Source organism: Carica papaya, chromosome 9 (assembly GCF_054855325.1).
Source record: "Carica papaya isolate Zhongbai chromosome 9, ASM5485532v1, whole genome shotgun sequence".
Classification (NCBI taxonomy): domain Eukaryota; kingdom Viridiplantae; phylum Streptophyta; class Magnoliopsida; order Brassicales; family Caricaceae; genus Carica; species Carica papaya.
In genome coordinates, this window is record NC_142317.1 from 21940891 (window position 1) to 21953509 (window position 12619).

Genomic DNA, 12619 nt, shown 5'->3' on the forward strand with positions numbered 1-12619 from the left:
TACATCTATCTAAAATCAAGAAAACATCTAATTAAAGTTTGTGTAATTCATCCTTTCTTACATGTGTATCACAGAGAACATTGTCTCTCCTCACCCAAATCAGCTCCTAGAGTTTGTTTGTTCCGCTGTTAATCCAATTCCTACTTCCAAACAGCATCACTTTTACCCTCATAGAGAACATGGTCTCACTCACCTGGATTTGCCTCCTAGAATTTTATATTTATATTGTTTTTAATCCCTATACAATTCGTTTCTTTTTCTCTACTCACCAATGCTACCATTTTCGAAACAGACATCAAGAGAATTAAATATAAAAGATAACAGAATAATAATTCCCAAATAGATATCAGATTCAGACCACAATTTCCCTTTTTTTAAAATTTCCTATCCCTCTCCTGTTCTCATCCTTTCAATTTTCCTCCTATGTTTTTAGCATATCTCTTATATCCTCTCCTCATAGTTGTCCACACGATAATTCCATCGTTTTGTCCGATCTTCTTTTTATCCTCAGATCTCACTCTCCATTTTTTTTGTTTTTACTTCTGGTTCTAATCTGATTTCAAGAAAATGTCCCTATTCCAAGATCAACTCATTTCTTCCCAAAAATATCTCAAAGAATTTAAAACATAAATTCTACTCAAGTAGTGAGAGTCAAATTTAACTTTGTTCTCAGTGACGGCGTTAATTTGATTGTTGGATTCCTCCCTTATTCTGCTCCCAATTCCACCGCTAGCTAATTAATATGATTGAGAAATCGCACATAAACTCCCTCTTAGTGTACCCTAGCTATGAATTTTCTTCCACTCCCTCTTCCCCTGCAGCCCGACATCCTCTTTGAAAGTGAAGGAGGAACCATCAAAACCATTGAGGATGGCAACGAAATCCCTAAATTAAATAAGATTACAAAATATTTTTTGATAATTGAGACATAATCAATATTTTTACTTTTAATAATTAAGGTAGAAACAATAATGTCTTCCTAAATATAATTATATAATTATATATTTACTTTTTGAAAAGAAAATTTTTATCTCTTTAACTGCTTAAGTAGTAATCAAAATTTTAAATTTTAAAGACTAATGAAGAAAAAAAATCTCTAGACTTTGACTTCTAACAAGCATTCAATTCTCTAATTTTAGATATTCTTTAAGTGTAATCTTATAATAGTTCTTTTATAGATAACATAATGAAAATAATGTTAAAACTCTAAAATATTTGATAACGACACTTCTAGTTTTTTTTTCTTTCTTGATGCTTTCAGTTTTTCTTTCTTGATGCTTTTAGTTTTTCTTTCAATCTTTCTTTAATGATATAATTTATATCTATGACGCAATGTTCATATAGGAAATGATAAAATAGTTTCTTTATAAAATTAGCTCTATTTATTTCTTCACCACAATATAATTTCTTCATAATCTGATCCTCACATTTATTACTGTGTTATGATGTGATCAATTTTAGGTGATCTAGAAATATAAAAAGAGTTAGAAAATAATTGGGAAGAGGAGGAAAAACATAAGGAAATGAGATAGGAAAATAAGAGTTAGACTATAAGTATTATAAAGTTAAGTTCTCTTTTATTCCCCTAACAAATAACGCATAATTAGGTAGTAATTATAAAGTAGATTCATTATAAGGATTCATATTTTTCAAACAGTTCCTAAGTTTTAGTTAACGACCGCGAACTAACTCAAATCACATATTTGACTTTTTATTAAATTACTTTTTTACTCTAAATAACAGAAAAACATAAAAGTACAATCTAAATTAAATACATCCGAAAATATATACGTGTACTTACATTAGATATTCTTTAAATGTAATCTTATAATAATTTTTTTTATAGATTACATAATGAAAATAATGTTAAAACTCTAAAATATTTGATTACATAAGTTCAAAATAATGAAAATAAGATTTTTATCTCTTTAATTTTTAAATTTTAAAGACTAATGTAGAAAGAAATTTCTAAATTTTGACTCCTAGTAAGCATTCAATTCTCTATATTTAGATATCTTTTAAGTATAATCTTGCAATAATTCTTTTAAAGATTACATACCTTAGAATGAAAAATAATGTTAAAACACGAAAATATTTGATTATAAAAGTTTAAAAATAGATTATGACACTTCTATTTTTTTTTCTTTCTTGATGCTTTCAGCTTTTCTTTCAATATTTCTTTAATGCTATGATTTATATTTATGATGCAATATTTAGATAAAAAACAACAAGGTAGTTTTTTTTTATAAAATTACCTCTATTAATTTTTTTCACGACAATATGATTTCTTCATAATCTTATCCTCACATTTATTATTATGTTACGATGTGATCAATTTTAGGTGATCTAGAAATATAAGAAAAGTTAGAAAATAATTTGGAGAACGAGGAGGAAAAACATAAGGAAATGAAATAGGAAAACAAGAGTTAGATTGGAAGCATTATAGAGGTATGTTCTCTTTTTTTTTCCTAATGCATAACGCACAATTAGGTAGTAGATTCGTTATAAGGGGTCATATTCTTCTAACAATTCGAAATTTTAGACCGCGAACTAACTCAAATCTCATATTTGACTTTCTATGAAATTACCTCTTCATCCTAAATAACTGAAAAATATAAAAGTACAATCTTCCAAAAGTATATACATGTACTTACATTAAGCGGTATTAAATCTATCTTGTTCATTTGATTCAATTTTTACTTTTTTATGTAATTATTAGTAATCATTTACATGTTGAATGAGGTATATATTCATTAATTTTATTTTTGAACCGCTTATATTTTTAGCTTGAATTCATTGAATGAAATTTTATTTCATAATTCTTCATATATAGGAAGATCAACTAGAATTTAGTTCATAAATAAGAGAGTTTAAATATTAAAATTGTGATATATTGTTAAATTATAAAATATGGGACAAATGTCGCAAGTAAATTTCTTAAGAAAATGATGAAGCTTGTTTAGAAATTAAAGCAAATGGGACAATTAGATACATATACAAATATTTTAACTTCTAATACTATACTATACTATATATATTTTTAAAATATAGTTTCTCAATGAGTGGTGTAATTTGACTCACAACCTAAAAATTTCTACATAATTTCTTCATTTACAAATTGAAAATATATACATATGCATGAGGTTAATTGAAATTATTATTGTCATAATCGAGCAATAGAGTTAAAATAATATAAGAATATTCTCAATTTACAGTGAACTCTTTAAAAGAACACCTTTCACTCCTACAGTACTATATATATGATATAAAGTCTATAAACAGGAAACAATTTGTTTATTGTCCAATCCAGGAAGATGTTTCAAGCTAATGCTAATCCTAAATCAATATATCATCTTTACATTAAGATCCAATGATACCGAATCACTGCTCAAAAGCTTTAACCCCCAAATAAAATGAAAAATAAACATTGTTATCATCACCATTATAAATTTAAGTTATTCAAATAGGTAAGTTAAGCCACAAATTGAAGTTAACTATCCTTTTGTGAAAGCAGCTTAAGAATCTTATATTATGCAAGTCTTTTGGGAGTTCTTCCGACCACACTTTTTCTTGGGGTTAGCACTTATCATGCAAGAGAAGGCATTGACAAGCTCATAATCATCTTCAATTATCAGAATTTTGACTGCACTTGGGTCTGCAAGTAGAAGCTTAGCCACAAGGCATCCAGTAATTGACCATGTCTGGAATAATCGTGCTTGCTTCCTGATGAACTTTCCTCTTTTTATGTCATAGTATTAAGGTTAATTGTCTATTGATATGTGTCTTTCCGCAACTTCAAAAGATTTAGCAGTGATTTCTAGTCTTTTCATCTTTATGGGTGCAACAGTAAGCTATAAAAAGTCCATTTTTAAAATCTTAAGCCACATTGCCAACATTCCTTCATTATTACTTTATTTTATAAAACATCAACAAGGTGCCATATCCTATTGGATTCAAGTATGTGAACTTAAGAAACTTATACCTAAATATAACTTATACAAAGGGTTCTTTGGAGCAATGAACAAAACATTAGCAGCAGAGAGAATATTTAAGTATAACAAACTAACCTACCATAGCAGAGTTGGCCAAGAACCACCATTGTGGTAAGACCAAGGCCTGCATGAAAAGGAAACATAGTGAGAAATGCTGAAGATAATGAAGAAATAGATCATAAATAAATAATACGAGAGTAGATTCTTATGTGTTCTTAGGATCACTACTAGTGATTATTTGCCACACCTAACCTTCAAGAGCAGGATAACATATATTGAATAACATATCTGCTACCAAATCTACTTCGCTTCAATAAGATCTAGTATGGCATGTGACTAATCAACTGTTGTCAGACTGCTTACAACAGACCACATGTTTCTTAGAGAAAAAAATCAAAAATCCATATGTGCTGGTTGTAAGTTTCCAATTAGATAACCTCCTTTATTGGGCATCCATTCCACCAACCAAGGAGAAATTTGATCTGGGTAATTGTTGAACTTATTAACTGCATCATATGAGTACTCCTCAGTCTTGCAACTATAAATCTCTTTTAGTTTTCGCAAATTAATCAAATAATACTCCCTGATGTGGAATGAGAGAGCAAGTAGGCAATTATTCAGAGCCGAAACAAATCAGCTGATCCATCTTCTTGAGCAAGCATTTCACGTGCACAGAGTAAGGTAGATTAAAATAGTGCCTTCAAGAAAAAAAAAGGATTAACTAGAGATACCACAACAAAAAAAGGTAAACAAATAAGATCTCTCTATTACCAACTTATAAATTTAAATAATGGTCGATTCATGTAGGCTTGTGAGTCAGATCATAATCTGTTGTTTGAATCCAATTTGCTAAAACATGGATCAAAACTAAAACGACTGGGATTAGTTCTAGATAAAAGTAGCAAAACTCCCTCAGAAATTCCCATAGACATAATGATAATCAAATAATTATAACCTTCTCAATCCTCAAACCCTTCTTTTATCAAAGTGAACCCAAGAAATTCTTGACTCAATTGAAATAATACCTTTTTCTACTTCAATTTCAAGAATGATTAACCTTAAATCAGAAAATAAGCAAAAGAAACAAATCAAGGCATTAGATTCAATGTGAGTATTTTAGTGAAAACTTTCAACTAAATCAGACATACAACCCAAAAGTAAAAAAATCAACAATAAAAAGGAAAATAAACTTTGACACTGAAGGAAAACTAATGAAATGATGCTACGAATATACATAATACGTCTCTTTTTCCCCTTTATTTTTAGGAACCATAAAAAATTATCTTCTAATACCTAGAAGTCATATAATAAGAGTACTCAAAAGGTGAGAAAAACCTGATCAAAAGCCAAAAGCTAACGATTACAAGGCACCAATGCAATTTTTTTGTAAGAAACAACCAGAAGCATCTAAATAACTAGTCAATTTGTGATAGAACTTAACAAAAGTCTTACTATATGGACCATTCATAAATCAAGGATTCCAAAACAAGAAAAAAAAAGATCATAGCTTAAATCCAAACCTAGATGAAGTGATATTAAAATGAACATATGGAACTCACTATTTCCATGCCCCTTTTAGATAAGGAAGAAAATGAGGAATTGCAGGAAGTCCTACCTTCGGAAGTCTATGAGGATCCCATGGATCCACAAATCTGAGTGCATGACTGTTCTCGCACTCTAATGGATTCAATGGCATAGTGAAAGAAGTGGTCGTTATGTCTTGTATTTTGTAGTCGTTTCTAGCCTCAGTTTATGTATGTATTTGGAACATTATATATATTTGTAAGGAATTTATTATGGTCTGATTCCGCTACATAAATTGTATATGCACTCATTATTTTGAATCTATATCTGATACCCATTTGCCTTAATTAGCACTTGGGATGTCACAACCCATGAGTTTTCCTGCTTAATATTATCAAGACCTTGATGCAATAAATGTCCAAGTAATACCTTAAAAAGAGGATTACTACCTCTTATACCAAATATTAGAGAAATTAATAATTGAATACCAAATGTCCATTACCATTTCAAATGAACCATAAAGGCAATTTTTTCCTTTCTTGAAATAAACAATTGACGAGCACATGCGGCTATTCAAACAACTGTTAGAACAAAAAACGAATCTACCCTGATGATTCCTTCATTCCATTTAATAGAGTTAATTACCTCCCCTTTTTCCCTGAGAGGGTTAGGTTTTGAAACTTACAAAAGTAAATAGAATGTAATAGGAATTGACTTAGTCTAGTACCAAGTTAGTGTTGGATGACCTCTTCTCCATTTTCTTTTTTTGGTTCCAAGAGGTATTGTTTCCAACAATGAAACCTTTTGCACCATAGACAAGTTATTGTTGTTTCTCTCAATAGTCTATCAATTGGCATGCAAAGGGTGACCGATGGATATGGTGGATGGCATGGCATCATTATCGATCGTAGAGGAAGAGGATGGGGACTTGGACTTAATTGAACTTTTCCCTGAACAACAAGAGTTGTATGACCTCTATTTGGTGGGAAGATTCCTGACAGAAGCACTTGTGAAGTTTAAACTGATGAAGAATACACTAGCAAACCTGTTGAGGCCGATAGGGGTAGTAAATATTGTAGATCTCAATTTTGGCCGTTACTTGTACAGATTTTTCTACGAAGTGGATATCCGAAGAGTGCTCAACAGAGGGCCATGGACTTTTAATAACAACTTATTGGTTGTGCACCACCTTAGGGAGGGAGAATATCCAATGAAAGTAGCCATTGACACGAGCCTCTTCTAGGTGCAGATTCACTCACTCTCGCCAAGTTGTGTATCGAAGACAATGGCTAGGCAGTTTGGGAACCTGTTGGGGGGCTTTATGGACTATGACACACGTTTGTCTTCTATGGCTAGCCATTGATGTCTGAAAGCCTCTATTCAGAAGAAAGAGGTTCAACCTGAGAAATGGGGAATCAACATTTGCAATCTTCAAGTATGAACATCAGCCTTTATCCTACTTCCTGTGCGATTGGTTGGGGCATTCAGAATCTTTCTACAAACTCCACATCCATTCTAGTGCAGGAGAGGAGGGTTGATTCCTTCTGTGCAAATCCCCCACAGAATTTTTTCTCTGACGAGCAGATGGTTACGGGATGAAAAGGGGAAAAACTGACAGAATCATGGGCGAATATCCTGGCAAGTATCTTGGGGATAGGGGCAAGGAAGGAAGAGACGAATATCTCGGCCGAAGCGGGAAAGAAGGGAGATTCTTAAAATTTATTAAAAAAATATAAATTTATACATTTTATTAATTATATAATACTTATCCAGTAATAATAACACAACTTATGAATAATAATATATAGAATGTATAGTTCATAGTCCGAACTATAAGTTCAACTTTTATAGAAAATGGTGAAAGTACAAATGATTTATCTAAAATATATTAAACATTGATAAATTTATATTTAATTAAGTTGTAAAATGTTAAAATAATTTTTAAGAAATGAAAATTAATTTTATGTAAAATTAAAAGAAAAAATTTTTAAATTCTTTCAATTTTTGTTATTTTCTAATTCGTTTCATCTCGTAATTAAATGAAATATGAATTTATTAATCACCTTAGTGAATAAAGTGGAGTTAACTTATATTTGTTATGCTTTGATAATTGATACATACCTAATATAAGTAACTACAGTTATTTAACTTTTCATATCATCATATCTTCTTGAGAAATGCACACACAAACACACAAATATATATGTGTGTGTGTGCATTTTATAAATTTAAAGAGCTATTGTAACTTGATGTAATGCTAAATCACTATAAAATTTTCGGTGGAATTTATAATAGGAAGTGGATATGATGATGATGACTGTCATATCATACATGAGAATCACTAAATATATATATGAGAAAAAAATACATTTTTTGGTTCTGATAACTAAAAGTTGAAAAATAAAGGAAATAAAAATCTTAATATTTTGTTTGGTTTAAATTTATAAATGAAAAATAATTACTATAAGAAAGTAATTAATAATATCAGTTATTAATATAATGATGAGTTAGCTACCGAGAATCAAAATAGAATTTAAAAAGAAATTAATCCTTTCCTCTTTCCTCTTTTGTTAAGAGTTCTTGTGTGGAAAAAGATTTATCATTCATGAACAATAGCATAATTACTATTTAAATAATAAATAATAAATATTTTAATATTTTAGTATAAAAACCAAGTCTATTTCTTCTTCTTTAATATTTATGTTAATAAATAATTTAAGAAAAATATTAATTTGAATTTTTTCGTTTAATTGTTCTATTTAAAAGAATCTATTTGTTACAAAACATTATTTTCGCTTGGATATATCATGACTCTTTAGGACAAAATGCAATTTCATTACTATATCTCTACCAATGCAATCATATGTTAAATCTTTTGATTCTATTGAATCAAATATTATAAATAAATCATCATTAATCCATATAATTACATCTAAAAAGTGATTAATTTTACATTTTAATAAGATTCAGACTTGTTGTCTTCAAGAAAAATTTAAGAATCGTAACCATTCAAACACTATGTTTATGTTAATTTATGAAAATTCTTAAAAACTTCATTGTAGTGTGTGCTTAATTGTGATAAATGAACAATTGTCACAAACTTTAATGGGTGCATTTTTGGTGCTTGAAATGCATGTTCCCATGTTAATGTATGTTAGTGGCTATTTTCTCTTTTTCAATGATATCGTCCTATGTTTACCTTATAAATAGTTAGCTCCTCTACTCTATCCTATCTTATTGCTACATATCTCTATTGCTCTCCCTTTTATGTCTTTTCTTTCACTTTCACTTTTCTTCAAATTTTCTTAAAAGATTTCTAACTTTTTTACTTTTCTAGTTGTGCAAATTAATAAAATCTATGATCTATAGCCAAGCTTATTGTATCATGCAATTAACATGTCAAAAAGCCCTTTTCTATACTCACCTTATCTGATTGAGAAAGGAACACTATTTCACACACATAACCTGATAAATTTACAGAGCAATAAGCAAAAACTTAAGATTCAATCATCCTTATACGAAATTACAAATTATGAGGCTTATAAAATTCTTTACACTACATGACTATAATATAATTAAACTAACTTTACAAGATGAACTTTCACTGTCACTAAAGGTTCTACAAAGTCTTCCTTCGACCTTAAACTTACTCTTGATTTGGACTAATCTGCATTAGGGGGTGTTAATTGGAGTGAGATTCACGAACTTAGTAAGGAAAAAGGGCAATGCCCATAACAAAGACATGCAAACACTCAACCACACAAGATTTACAAAACATATGCATATTTTCTTAAAACCAATTCTAAAGCAATGCAGTAACCATAATTTCACATATCTCAATAATTCACTCTTTCACATGTGATTTCATAAACATCATAAATACTCTAACATCACATCTATATAAATAAACAATATTATTCACTAGTTTCATAGCACTTGCACTTGTACTTTCTGACAATCACTTGCACTTGTTATTGAATTACTTATCTTTGCATATGTCAATATGACTTTCACCTTACATTGTTCACTTATCACTTTTCAGTTATACTTTCATTCTCAGTTACCTTTCTATTAAGGTTTATAATTTGTATTTTTTTGTCTTTTAAGAGTTTCATAGTGCGATGCCGTTTTTGCTGGCATCAACGAAAGCAGTAAGGATCCCCTCTACCATATGAATACATTCCAATTTAATTCACAGTTCATAATTTACAGTACACAATATACAATTCAAAGTTCTCATTGCTTCACCACATCCGGCAAAATTCGTATCCACAGTTAGGGTTCACCACAGTCACATGCCAAAAGACTACACACACACCCACCCTTTATTGATACCAATTAAATGGATTTCTCATCTTTTAAAGATTCTTATGTTATTCTTTTACTAATCAAGTTCATCATTGGATGACCGACTCAGGCATGGAGCTACTTATATATCATATATGTTATACATCAACATGCTTATACAATAAGCATAATATATACCCTTTACATACACAGTTATCAACTCAAATAAATATATATGTACATGTAACACATATAACATGAATATACTTGTATATTTACACAATTCATATGTGTATCCTATAAGTAGGCACATACAAGTTGTTCACTCATATATATACACGTTACACAACCTACAATTATACATATATATGTATCACACACACTTATAACTCGATACTTAGCATGCATAAAATCTACATATATATACAAGTAACAATATGAATACATAAACATATGTCATACACAACATCATGTAGGTCTCCAATCATATACAATTGCACACATGCACATAAGTGAGTTCATAAAACTCGTGTTAGAAAACTTAAATAGTTTGCAAAGTCTGTAAAAATTCATTTTAATGGAAAACAAAGTTTCATAAAAATAATGGGGTTTTTGATTGAATCTAACCTAATCCCTTACCTACATTTGAATTGACAAGTTTTGGAATCCTTATTACCTCAGGTCTATGCTCTCTTCTAAATCCGATACTGTTTAAATAATTCTCTCATTTATAAATAAAAAATATGTGGGTTAATGATGGACACTTATAAAAATAATTAGAATACAAAAAGAAGATCAAGTTTTATCGTAGTGCGATCCTAGTCACCAGAATCACCACACGCCACCATACGCGTATCCTTGATTTCCTATGCATCACTGCAGAGAATTGCTACTGGATCATCATCACCAGAGCACCATTTGGCCATCGTACACCGCCACAAAACTATGTGAATCGACTGAAATTCACCACAAAATTCCTTGTGCACTCAGATCCAGCACGTATATGGTGAAATCGCACCAGAAAAAGCCAGAGATAAACAGAATTGTGCGACCAACTGTAGTGGATCTACTTCTTCTTTGAATGCATTTTGTCATATGATTCTCCTTCTGGTTTCTAATCGCGCAGATCATAGGCCACTTAGACTCCTCTACTTGTCGTGAGGAAAGTCATGCACCATCATAGACTGCCTCGTGCAGGTCGAAGGAAATTTTCCTCCCTCATTTTTTATGCCAAGAATCTTTCCCCATCTCTCTTCATCTAATTTTGCAACTTGGTGCGAATCCAATGGTTCAAATATTCTATAAATTGCCCTTCTCTTTTTGTTCCTCTCTGTACTTCAACTTCTTCCATTTCTCAAAGATTTAGAGAGAGAGAGAAAGAGAGAGAGATAGTAAATTAGTGAGAGAAGAAGAGAAAGAAAGGAAAATGGTGAAGAAGAAAACATCAAAGTTTTGGTAAGAACTCTAGTATTACTTTCAACATCTTAAGGAGTATTTTTTAGATAAAAAAATTTAATATGATTGTTATTTTGTCTGTTTTACATGCCTTTATGTTCAATTGAGTCGAATTGTTCTAATTTTCAAACATGCTATGTGAATTACTGACATTTGATGAATTTGCATGTAATATATGTAACATGTAGTTCATAATAGTAAAAGTAAAAAAAAAAAATAAAAAAGAGAAAAGTGGAATGAAGCCTGCATGGTCTGAAGTGTATCTGTATTAACATGCATATTACATCAAGTATCTTGTTAGGCTTTTTATCTCTGAGGGGTATCGTTTCCCCTTGCCCTTCGGGGTATTTATTTTTTCCTCCTTTATCTGGTCTGGAAAGACGTAAGAGGACCACTCTTAGTGGATGACGGCGTGCCTTCTTACGAGAGTAGTATCGCACTATCTGTAGGGGCCACTAGTGGTTAAGTAATGTCGTGACTATAGATATCTATTAGGACCACTATAGTTAGTACGATCATGGTCATAGATCATACCATGGTTTGGCTAGCCAGAAGTGGGCATGAGAAAATTGTTGTATCTCTATCTGATCTGGTCATTTTACTTAGGCAGTTAGAAATCTATATTTGCCCTTAGAGATGGAAGTTTGTAACGACTTCGCGAAGCATGACACGAAATATCTGTGCATTTCATGATTTATTTAATTTTCTCTATTATTTGGCATGATATATGATTTTATGTGCTAATGTACTATTTTGATATTCAAATAAATGTTTTCTTTTTCTAATGATGAGTTAGGTAAAATCGAAGCTAAACGATGAGATAAAATAAAAAAATTTTGAAATCTTACGAGGTTAATTTAATACTATTGTCCTTACTGAGCATATGAAAAACATTCATTCCATCTTCCTCCTAGATGAGGAAGAAAATGATGAACCGTAGGCAGACTTACCCTTATAAGTCTATGAGGATCCCGTGGATGCATAAGTGTGAGTGCATGACTGTTCTTGCATTCTGATGAATTCCAGTAGCATAGTGAAAGAAGTGGCCTTTATGTTTTGTATTTTGTTGCCACTTCTGGCCTCAGTAATGCATGTATTTGGAACATATATATATTTGTAAGGGATTTTTTAAGGTTTGATTCTGCTGCATAAATATTATCATGCACTCGTTATTCTGAATTTGTATCTAACACCCATTTGCCTTAATTGGCACCTGGGATATCACAAAAGCCCTAATTCTTTGATCTCTAGATTTATCACATTCTAACTCTTGTAACGTCTATCTTTTTAGGCTTTTGGAACTATAATCCTACTTCTTCACATTCACAAATGTTTTGGAGGAAGTTCCAAAACATCTCCTA

The 12619-nt window shown here is 30.7% G+C and overlaps 1 pseudogene; it reads right to left on the reverse strand.

Annotated features, from left to right (window-relative positions):
* Positions 1-4197: 4197 nt before the first annotated feature.
* Positions 4198-6273, reverse strand: LOC148240182 (neutral/alkaline invertase 3, chloroplastic-like; annotated as a pseudogene).
* Positions 6274-12619: the final 6346 nt, after the last annotated feature.